We start from the raw sequence: 12,119 nt of genomic DNA, 5'->3' as shown, positions 1-12,119 counted from the left end.
TAATGTTAAGTTGTGTTATTTCTGTTTTAAGTGTCAAGGAAAAAGCAGACTTGGAATAAATCAGTGTTTGTACAGCACTGTGAACATCATGGTCCAAAGGAACCAAACTTGACCTTGACCTTTGTCAATGAACTTAAACCCTTTTTGTCAGGTACATGTACAAATAATACTTTATATATATGGCCCTAAATTATCTCTGTCCAAAATTTAAAGGGTTCTACTCAATATTGCAAAGTTCCATAGATTTGACCATAATTCCAAAGAGTTGATCATAGTTCAAAAAAAAATGACCAAAGTTCAAAAGCTTTAAAATTTGCAACATGTGAAAGAGGATGAAAACATGATATTGTCTCTGTAAATCTAAATAAAGACATTTCATTTCATTTAAGTTGTTGGATAGTTTTGTTAATCAAGTCAACTATAATTGTACATGGAGATAGTGAAGTTTGAATGTGGGAGAGTAAAATAGAATTGTGGGAGCAGCTGTAGGGGTGAAATTAAAGTAGGAGAGAATTTAAGTGGGGTATGGGGTGGTGACAAGGTTTATTTTCACAGGCCTTTCTCTTTAAAATTCACCATACAGCTAGAACAGCTGAAACAGTTGAGTGGTAACAAATTATCCATCACTTCTACATTCATTTTTTAAATTAGATATAATTTTTTTTAGCTATTAACCATAATCTGGTAAGGCAAAAATACTAAGCTCTAAATTTGGAACATTTCCTTGAACTGTAAACAGAGCTCTTCTTTTCAAGGAGATCAGAATAGTCTACAAATGGCCATGATCACTTAGCCCTCTTAAATTAAAATTGGTATCTATTTCATATCCACATGTCAACTGAATGCCATATATGCTTGCCTGCAAATCAATATAGTCAATACCAGTATATCTATCTGAACAATTTTAATCAAACCCACACAAAAGAACACAGAAGAAAAATAAATTTTTAGCTGGATGATACAACGCAATCTGTACGTCACATGGTCTTAAAGTACCTCGTTAAACCCACACCCTGGTGTTACAAAATGACCATTTTTACCTGAGCTCAGGTAAACATGTAACGGCCGAGAGCTCTGAGGTGAGTGACCGGTGATATCCAGCCATAAACTAAACAGCTTTAACATGGAGAAACATTGTTGGCAATATGTGTGCCTACAGGCCTCTAAACTATTGCTGCATGTACAGGGTTTTCTGAGTCACTCAACTTGAGAGAATGTTTGCTTGCAAGCTTTCCATTGGAACAGTTAAAGCCTAGCTCTTGAAGCCTGCCAAAATGATTCTGTCCTTCAACTGCTATTGCATTTCCTTCATTGCACCACCACCATTATTCCATTGCACTCTGGATATACAGTAAAACACAGTTATAGCAAACACGCTTATAACGAATTGACGCTTACAGCGAAGTGATTATCATTCCCCGTGACTTTATTCCTTGTTGTAAACTTGACAGATATAACGAATTACGCTTATAACGAAGTAAAATTTCCCGTCCCTGGGACTTCGTTATAAGTGTGTTTTACTGTACTGGTAATATAACATGTACAACATCAACACAATCTATGGAAGACCTGTTGTACCTGAATGAACTGCAATTTACATTAAGACATTCCCCAACCTCCTGCTGGAGATAGTCGCTTTGAAATTAAAGACAATGCAATGAAAGCATAACAACCGTGTTACTAAATGACATGAAGATGACAGTTTCCTTACAAAAATTCCTTATCCCAGCATATTGAGCAAACATGTTAAAGAAATTAACATTTCATTTTATTGCTTCAATTACATATTATGGTAAACTTATATCGGTATTTTGGTAATGGGGGGGAGGGTTTAAATCAATGATATTTTTATATGGCTTTCTATTCAATTTAGTTCATTATTTCTCTTCATTAAATTACCATATAAACGGTAAAAGAGGTACATTATAAATTTACAAACAATACAGAAGAATATATATTGTGGTAGAATATTAGCATTGAGGAGAACATAAAAACCTTATAAATGTTGGTTAGTAAGGCCACATAAAATTAATATTTAGATTCTCATCCTAATTTGCCAAAAATATGGGGCGGGTGGTGGGTTTTATTTATTATTTTAAAAAAAAAAAACCCTTTTCACCGTTCATGTTCTAGAAATAACAACTGCTCGCTCTATTCTTTTAAGTTGTTAATGACCATATGAGCATACAAACCCATTTGTAATCTTTTAATTCCATTTTATTTCGACTCAACTGTCAATGCATGAAGACATTTGTATCCTTATGATGACAAACATGACTGGAATGACTCGGTAGTCCACATGTTTGGGCAGCCATTAAAGATTTTTAATTTTTTGTACGCTGAGCCCTATTTTTTTTTCCCAAAATTTTTTTTTCCATAATTATTTTTTTTCAAAACCAAATAAAATGCATCGGGGTGGGCCATTTTCAGAAGGGCGGCCGGGGATGAGAATCTAAAAATTAATTTTATGTGGCCTAAATGTACTTCCTTATCAAATAAAACATCAAAAGTAGTCATTACTTGGAATTTGATAACAGACTTCCTCTTTCAGGAAAATATCCTCATTTAAACAAAAGGATAGGATTTTCTAACATAAAACTTCTAGTCAAATGAAAAGCAGTTTTCTGAATTTAAAGCTTTTGTAGAATTTTTGATAGTGAATACTGTCAATACTCTGTCTTAATTGACATGAAAATCATGTTTGATAGAAATTATTGTAAACTAGCATTTGCCAGCAAATTTCTAAATAATTCATTATTCATAATTATTTTTGGAAAAGGGGATCAATTTAAAAAAATTATTTTCATGAATTACATTTCTGTAAGATTTTCTTTATCCTTCTGCATCAATAATAATTATAAATCTAATAAATATTTTGATGTACAAAATTGTACAAATCTTATGAATCTAACCAAAAACTATTTCTATAAACATAAAATTAATAAACAAACATATTTATGGAACAATAAAAAAAAAAAATTTTGATAAACAACTTCTCATACAGAATATAACTTGGCTGATAAATAAATTAGTATACAGCAAATTTAACTGCTCATTTCAGCTTCATTGATTTTTATTTTTTTAAAAATATTGGTATTTTAGTGCATTTAAATAAAGAAAAAAAAATTCTTATCATCCTCTAACTTTGGGGATTTAATCCCAGTCTTTAAATTTTTATTGATACCTACAGAAAAAAAATCAATATGCTGATTTGAGAACAATTAATATTAAGCTTTCCCCTTTCATATATCCAATTCAAATTCCAGTAATACTGAATATAATAATTTAGCTTGAGATTTGAATTCTGAATATAAATGATACAAATTATGTTTTATTTTAATCATTTTAATTAGAAACACAAATGAACAGAGCACAATATTATGTTTCTTATATTCATTTGTTTTTTCATCTCTTATCTAGAATATTCATTTTTGATTTTGTTAACTTGACATTTATTCAATTGATTTTTACAATCCTTACCCAATTATCTTTTAATCATTCTTTTAAATTGCAAAGTTTTCTTTTTTTTCATATAATAAGACAAATACATTATTCATTTTTAAAATCTAATTCTTTTAACATTACTTAATTAATTTACATTCCATTAACTCTTAGCCAATGAAATATCCGCTTCAAAAAAATATAGACGAATGAGAGTAAAGCCGAAAAAATTCAAATATATATACACGCAATACTGATTACCTTTGGTTTTTTTCCTGATTGATAAGAAAGATGAGTGGATGGCTTTTAAATCCAATAACGCTCAATATAATTATATCTCCATAATGATGAACGTGTAAAAAAAAATTTCTTCCTTTTTTTTTAGCTAAAGCACTGTATGTTGACCCCGAGATATTAAAATCCACTTGTTGCGCGCTATAAACAGAAAATGACCAGGCTTTGAGGTGAATACCTTCTGAGAATTGCAAGTTTTAATATGCAATAGCCAGTAGCGCATGATTGACCAATCAGAACAGTGGATTTCAGCTTGAACAAGGTAGCATTAGAGAAACCTTGCTGGATAGATATATGTGCGCACACTGCCCGGCTACTATATTGTCCTTTAAAAATTATTTCTTAAATCCAACATTCACTTTCCATTAAGAAATTAATTTTTTTTTTTTATACATATTGAGCTGGTCTAAATAGATATCTTTCTCAGAATCAAGTATTTAATTTCTCTGACAAAATCTACCTTTCGTTTCTATGAAAATTTCTCTGGAGTTCTTTTAATTTCATATTATATTAAAACAGCATCTGACTGCATATGTAATTTAAATTCACCTTTACTCGATATTGATATAACATTTGACAGTGACATATATAATATTAAATATCTACATAATAAAATGTTTCTTTCAAAATGTATGCACAATTTAAAACTACCATATTGATCAAAAAGTTGTAATGAAAATCATTTCAAATCAATGTCCACGGTTTGTAAAATACGTCACAGATCAATAGGTCAGAGACTTTAAGCTTACATAACCATGATTCAGTGAAGGACTTACCCAACTTTTCTCACGTGGAAAAAGTAAGTCAGAAAGATCCAGAATTCACAAATCAACTCCTATATGATTAATATTCTACATTCCTTTCCAAAAAAAAAAAATAAATTCACAATCCAAAAAACACAAGGTACGTTAAAAAAAAATTTATAAAGGCCTCTAACAATTGAAAGATTTAAAAAAAAAAAGAGGAGATTTTTCCTGCGTTAATAATCGGCCATATACTGGGCTACTGGGTCGATTTCTATTTAACATGGGGGTAATCTCAGGTCACTTTTCAAAAGGTCGAGCATCGAGGGGTCATTCAGAGGCTAAGACAACTAGCCATGTATGTATGTATAAATCTCCTGACCCGAGTTGTTTGTCTGGGCGCTTGGAGTGTCGGTCAATATTCAGATAATTACCATCAGAGCTGACCAATATGCAGAGTGTTGGAAAGGAGAGAAGGGAGAGGGGGGATATCTATTTTTACACTGACCATACTATTGCATCTTTCCTCTTTGAAAGTTTTTATCAGTCGTTAAAGCTGTTCAAAAATGATCATCTCTTCTTCTAATTATAAAGGAAAGGAGGTCAGGAGGCTATTTCCATTTGCTCTTTTAAATGAATGTACATATTAATATATGTACTATTGCACACCTCCTCTTGCAAGTTTTAATTACACTATATATGTCAATAGAGGTGATCAAATCTGATATCTCTTCAAATTAAAAAGGAAAAGGGTGAAGGAAAGGTAAGGGGGTTGGGGTTGCGGTGTGTGTGTGTGTGTGGGGGGGGGGGGGGGGTGTATTTACAATGTCAATGTATTTGTTGGTTTTGTCAAATGTATATATTGACATTATACACTAATTATGCACCTCAATTATGAACTTATGTATTGCTGATGTGCATGAACTGACATGCACCAAGTTCCAGTTGTTCCAGTTCCAGTGAGAGTCATTAAAATGCATATCATTAAACTTACATGAATACTAATCATAGCAATTGGGTGTACATATTTTGGAAAATGTGGAACTTAAAAAGGATTCTTATCTTTTTCTTCAAAATCAACTTTTTTATATCAGATATTTGTTTAAAAAATTTTGTCCTGAATTAATTTTTTTATTTGTTCAAACTGTTCAAATTCACTGACTAATACAACCCAGGATATGAACTAACATCTGTATACATGCATGTAACTTATCATGCCGCTTAATGATCAGACATCATGGTAAAGATAACACACAATCAACACAGATCCCTGATCACAACAAAGCCGGATGTTTTTCTCTCTGTGTACATCTCTCTCTCTCTCTCTCTCTCTCTCTCTCTCTCTCTCTCATTCTCTCTCTCTCTCTTATCTATCACACCCATTTTGCATATATCTCACCTATCTTTCCCTCTGTATACATGCACTTTCTCTCTCTCTTTATAGTGATTACATCAATCTCTATATATACATTTTTATTTCTCTCTTTCTCTCTCTAGTGATTACATCAATCTTTTTATACATCCATCTATCTCTCCATTACATCTCTCTCTCTCTCTCTCTCCTCTCTCTCTCTCTCTCTCTCTCTCTCTCTCTCTCTCTCTCTCTCTCTACATATATCTATCTCTGATTAACTAAAGTACAGCCCCCACTCACTGTAGCGTTACATGATCTGACTTTGGACTCCTGTCCACTTCTGCTCGGTCATTACTCTCCCTCTACGGACACTCACGGCCTGTTTTCACAAACAGACGGATTTAATCTGCGTATACATACAATGCTGTCATTTACACAGCATGGTCAGTGGGGCTTTAAACTTCCCTTTCCTATTTTTTTTTTCATTCTTATGACGGTGGCATTTATATTAAGCTCTGTTGCTGGCTATTTCCCTTCAATATGGGTTGAATGACTGTGGGCTATTATAACTCATCGCCAACTGTGAATTACGATTCCATTGAAAGTAATATCTACACAAAAGTTCTGTAAATCAGTATTGAATAATAAAATCATTGGGTTGAAATGATCATTTTGAAACTTAAAACAAATTCTCTCCTAGATCCAATATTTTTTGCTATTTATAACTGCTTCAACCATTATTCTTTTTCCTTTTCATATTCTTATTAATAAAAAAAGTGAAGGAGTAGGTTAATACTGTAAAAGTGGTTATTTTAAATGCTATTAGTTAGGTACCCATTTTCTATGGTCAAACAATACGTCTATATATGTATTAAATACTCAGACCCAGGATTCACCAATCTTAAGTTTTGATTTTTTTACCATAGTCGCGAGGGTATTTTACTGTATGCGGTTTTAAGCTTACCGCGTAAGTAGGGTGAATTTCTTCTGTGCATAAATAACCACTCTATACAGTTCAAGTAATAGAATAAGTATTAAATTAGTAAATTTCAGAACTTCTCAAGCAAACTCTAAATACACTAGGCTTTACACAAAAATGACATTCCAGCTAAACAATCGATCAAACTGAATCATCAAAGTTCTTATTTCAATAATTCTACTGTTCTTATTAATCTCTTTCTTTAATCTGTAAAACTACTGAGCGACTTCTCAACATCCTTCAAATTAAATGCATTACAGATCACGTGTCATGGGCACAAAAATCTATATAGGCCTCCCTGAAGGCAATTAGAAGGCAGTAAGAAATTAACATGGCAACAATTAAGATTACCAGTACTGATATGGGTATATACATCTTTATAAATCGAACAAATACAACAACAAAAAATTGCAAGTAAGATTGGAAAAAGAAATAAAAAAAGAAAATAAAAGCCTTGTAAAGTGAGGAGGGGACAACATAAAAAAAACTAAAACGAGATAAGGGTGATTGTTAAGTCAAAGACTGCAGGCCTCACACACAAGTATATATCATCTCCCAATAGTCGTTAAAATGTTTCTTGTTTCTCCTTGCTGTGGCTATAGAGATGAGGGCAGGTCATCAATATTGACGACTTAATAGGCGCCCATTTCCCGATCGGATTTCTCTCCTTCACATCAGTTCATTATCTTCAAATGGACAAATGATGTGGAGCATGATTTCCTGATTTACAGAGTTAACTCCCTTTGTTCCAGATTAGTTTAATGTCTACAATTTTCTCCCCCTTACCTTATCTTTTATTATGACTGCTTCTTAACATTGATGTCATTAATTTTGTCTACAGTGAGGTTTGAAAAAACCTTCAGAAACAAACAACACCTTTAGGAGGACAACAAATGATATACAGAAGAGAGACCTATACAAAAATACATAATTAGGGCTCGTCTGTCATTTTCATTTTAAGACTATTTTATTTCTTGTAGGAAAAAAATCTCTGAATAAAAATATAGTCTAAATAAGAGAAAAATACAAAATTTTCAGCTATACAACGTTTAGGTTTTTTCTTTATTAAAAAACATATTCTTTATGACTTAGCAATATCATACCAACTCATTTAGATGCAATTGATATTCAGTTGGCAATCACTTTATAAAGAAAAGAAAATCATATGCCAGGGTAGCTGCCACGCCTCAAGATAATGGAAATAGAACTATATGGTATCTGACAATATTACATCAAGTTGGCCTCACAGCAATATGAGCTGTATTTCTTTAAAATTTTGTATTTTTCTGCATGATAGTATGACAAGTCTGCATGTAACTTAAACTTTTAATTAATGGTAAATAAAGTTTGAAAATCTTATATGGAATATATATAGCAAATCAATTTTTGTACAGGATGACAATAATTCAATTTTGCTTCAATTAAGGCTTCTAAACAGCTTTTCCCACAAAAATATAGCTTATAGAAATTTAAAAGCCATGTTTTTTTGTTAGTAATTTTAGAAGAAAATAACTTTTTCCTAAAAGAAAAATGCAACATAAAAATTGCAGCTCACATTGCTTTAAGATAATAGAAATCTACATGTAACTATACAGTCTCTGACAATATAACAACAAGTTGCCCGATTCTTCAATAGCAACCAAAACAGTTTGATTCCTTCTGTAAATTCCTTATATTACGTGAGTACTTAATTCTGCGATCCCTCTGGTTTGTATCAAATGGCAGAAATATAAAATCGCGAATGTGGAATTTTTTTTCTCTTTTTCTTGTTGTTCTTAATTTTAACTAAATAAGGAAAAAAAATGGCGAGATTTTAAAATCCATGGAGGGTGATTCTTGCAATTTTATGCGGATATTAATTCCTTGCGTTGAATTAGGAATCAGGATCCTTAAGATAGATACAACATGCATAAAGAAACCACCGCTTCTGACAAAACTACTCACAAAAGAACACATTGTAAAACTACTCACTGTTTGGTATGACCAAAAGCATGAAATTTAGACTTTTGATGCAGTTTATAATGCTTAAGATCAAGTGAAAAATCTTTTATCATCGATTAGATGGTAAGTGTGAGCAGAGTATATCTTCCTAACAATCAAAGTACTGAAAGCATCAAAAGATAGAATTACAATAATCATACATTTTAACAAGATAACATTTTATTTATTGCTTTCATTTTCAGAGCCATTTTAGGTTCTTATATCATATAAAAGTCCTTGGTATTAACCTTGATCCCCTTCCTCCCTTGTTAATATCATACAAAAAACATCGAATCGGATGCTATCACAGATATGCCGAGGAATATAAACGTAATTTGTGATATCCAATTATTTTACAATGCCCGGTAGAATTTCAGTGAATGAATTTAACAATGCGATAAACAGGAATTCTTTTAAAGCATGTTGGCCCTAACAGTGTTTCATTGTACTGAAGAATTAATCACTCACCAAAATTATTTATTTATCGTAATAATCAAACAGACTTTTACTTAGCCTCAAACATCATTTCAACCTCTTTCTTATTTCAATGATTTTTGTTGTGTTGAAAAACAATGTGACAGAGAACCCGGCTGAATAAAATTCAATCCGCTTTCTTTCTCTGAGCTATAACTCATAGCCTGGCCCCCGTTGCTTATTCATTTAAAAGCCAATACCAACTAGTATAAATCAATTTTCATCGTTTTACATACATTAAGAGATTTGAGTCTTTACAATTATGAAAAATTATTTACACCAAATGATTTTCAATACTCACGCTACTGTAGAGCAATGAGACAAACAAACACAACTCGCCCACACAAGTTTCGGCTTTTCTAAAGATTTTTTTTGTTGATGTATATTCCTATGTAAAAATTCCCCCCCTTCCCCCACTGTTGCTTAACCCTACCCCTGGTCAAGTTTGAACAAACTTGAATCTATACTACCTGCAGATGCTTCCACACAGGTTACAGCTTTTCTGGACGAATAAATTTGAGAAGTAGATTTTTTCTCTATTTATGTGTATATATATATAAATATATGTAAAATATTGTCACTGCTCACATGGGAATTCTAAGCAACATATAGTTTCCTAACTCCCAAAGCTTGCATCCAATGAAAAATTAACAAGATAACCTTAAACAGGCCCGCGGTGATGAACAAGCCATGTATAGTTTACATTTACACCACAACCTTCCAAAAGTATATACCCTGGATGCATACATGGCATTGGATGACAGTTTGATTCGACTCCCTCTTCTCTTGAGTGGCATGAGCACCAATACCAATTAAACATCTGATGTGTCATCTTATAACACTAATTTTGAGGAGGCCAGAAAATGTCTTTAACCTAGTGCACCTTAAAAGACAATGATTTTTCTGGAAACCATAACGACAGGTTTTACACAATAGCTCAAAATTATGATTTTCAGACTTATAAGAAATTGGCTTTTATGCACAAAATTCTGAACAAAATCATAATTTTCCATTTCTTGGGTGCGTTTTACAAAATTTGTTACCTTAATCAAAATTGTAAAACTTTTCTGAACAGTCTCACAAAATGAACATTGGTGAGTAAAATTAATACATTAAGGTGGAATAACACATCATCACAAAATGGCTGACCGCTCATCGAAACGACATTTGGTTTTATTAAAAGGATTTTATAGACTGCAACATGTAACTTAATTACTTCATAGCCAAGTGGATAAAGCATCAGACTTGTGATCCGTACATCCCGAGTTCGAATCCAGCAGGGGTTTTTGTTGTTACTTACTGGAATAATTATTTTAGATATTCATTTTTTATCCCCAAACTGCAAATTGTTTGCTTATTTGACATTTGTACAGTTTATTTATCATTATATCTTTCATAATCAAAAAATTTCCTGTTAATTTGAGTGGCTTTTTCCGGGTGTGTTATTCCACCTTAACAGTTTATATCAAATTGTATTCATTCTTATAGGTAAATTTAACTGTTGTCTTGATAGTTACACCATATTTGCCAATTTATGAAACAAGCATTTATAAATCTGGTCATAATTTATTGGTCCTATCCATTTCTTTTAGTAAACTGCAGCCCTGGACTTATGTATATACATACATATATATTCTACTTCCCATCAGTGGTTCAAATGCGTCGGTCACTGCATCAAACTTTTTTAAATGCTTTGCAATCAAAATGCATCTTCATTGCATGCAATCAAAGTTTGCATTTTCAAGTGATGTGTAAATGATGGGAGGCAGGATGGTCTACAAATTGCCCATCGGACTAGCATAACCTTTTAAACCCGATATCATTAGCCTTTTACTATCACTTAGTAGATATAAAATACAAATATATTGGATTTACCAATTTTTCTAGCATTTTCTGTACATGTGTTTTCCAGCTTTTTGTTAAAAGAAGGTAAAATATAGCCTAAAAATGGCCACACCCATCCATGCTGTGGTTAATCTGTATTCACAGTACATCTGCCTTAATGTGTAAACATAAAAATCAAACCATTTAGTGATTAATAAAGCTGCTTTCCAACATAACTGATTCTAAATTACATTTAACACTCTCAAAACACGATTGAAATTCTCGAGCACAAAATTCTTATGATTGCATCAAAGAGCCACATTTTGATTCTCTTTCCCGCTTGACACTCTTGGGCAGCTGTTCAACCCCAGAATGTGATAAACACACTCTGACTAATAAAGGCGAACGACCTGTCAGTTTTTCTGACATGTACATTCACATATATACATGTGACTTGCATTATAATAACCTGTGGTGTTTGTATAAGAACTCAAAAAAAAGACACCCACAAGAAAAGGCGAAGAAGGAAAAAAAATACACCAATCCCGGCACTACCGACGGTTAACGACCCACACCACTGGATTAGTCTTATTTTAATCCCTTCATTATACTACGATACAGTGGCCACTTTCTGCTTCATACTTCAACACACAATGTATCATCACGGGCTGTTTGCTACCCATTAATCCTATTTACTTTTCACTTTCGAGTCCCCGCTAAGCCAACTACGACATTCCAGTAAATGCCGGATCTATCGCAGCACACACAAAGTCTCAGCAAGGCCTCAATCTTTTCAAAATGACTCCCTACTTCAGATATTTTTCCTCCTCCTCTGTAAAATATACTTAAAAGACATACAATGTGATTCCCCTAGAGGTAAATTATTCTTCAATTTGCAACATCCCTAATATATTCATTACGTATTTCTTAGGTCGAAAATATCCGGCTTTCATAAAAATGAAAAAATTCAATTTTTCTGTTGGATCGTTACACCCTTTGCTGCCTTAATTGGATATCAAACTGACAAACA

At 32.5% G+C, this 12,119-nt stretch overlaps 1 protein-coding gene across 3 annotated transcripts in view; it reads right to left on the bottom strand.

Moving 5' to 3' along the window:
* The window catches only part of LOC105320474 (ecdysone receptor), a 63,462-nt gene that overhangs the window by 41,805 nt on the left and 9,538 nt on the right, over positions 1-12,119 (bottom strand). The window contains exon 1 of one of the 3 annotated variants that reach the window (XM_011418413.4): positions 4,512-4,710. The exons of 1 other annotated variant lie outside the window; for it this stretch is intronic. The gene's annotated coding sequence lies outside the window, so the exon portion shown is untranslated. Of the gene's footprint in view, positions 1-3,702; positions 3,903-4,511; positions 4,711-12,119 lie in introns of those variants that run through there. One more of the 3 variants, XM_011418412.4, reaches the window with a different exon arrangement.

This window comes from Magallana gigas, chromosome 10 (assembly GCF_963853765.1).
Source record: "Magallana gigas chromosome 10, xbMagGiga1.1, whole genome shotgun sequence".
Taxonomy (NCBI): domain Eukaryota; kingdom Metazoa; phylum Mollusca; class Bivalvia; order Ostreida; family Ostreidae; genus Magallana; species Magallana gigas.
Note: the sequence above shows the minus strand (reverse complement) of the source record. Positions and strands in the feature narration are given on the sequence as shown.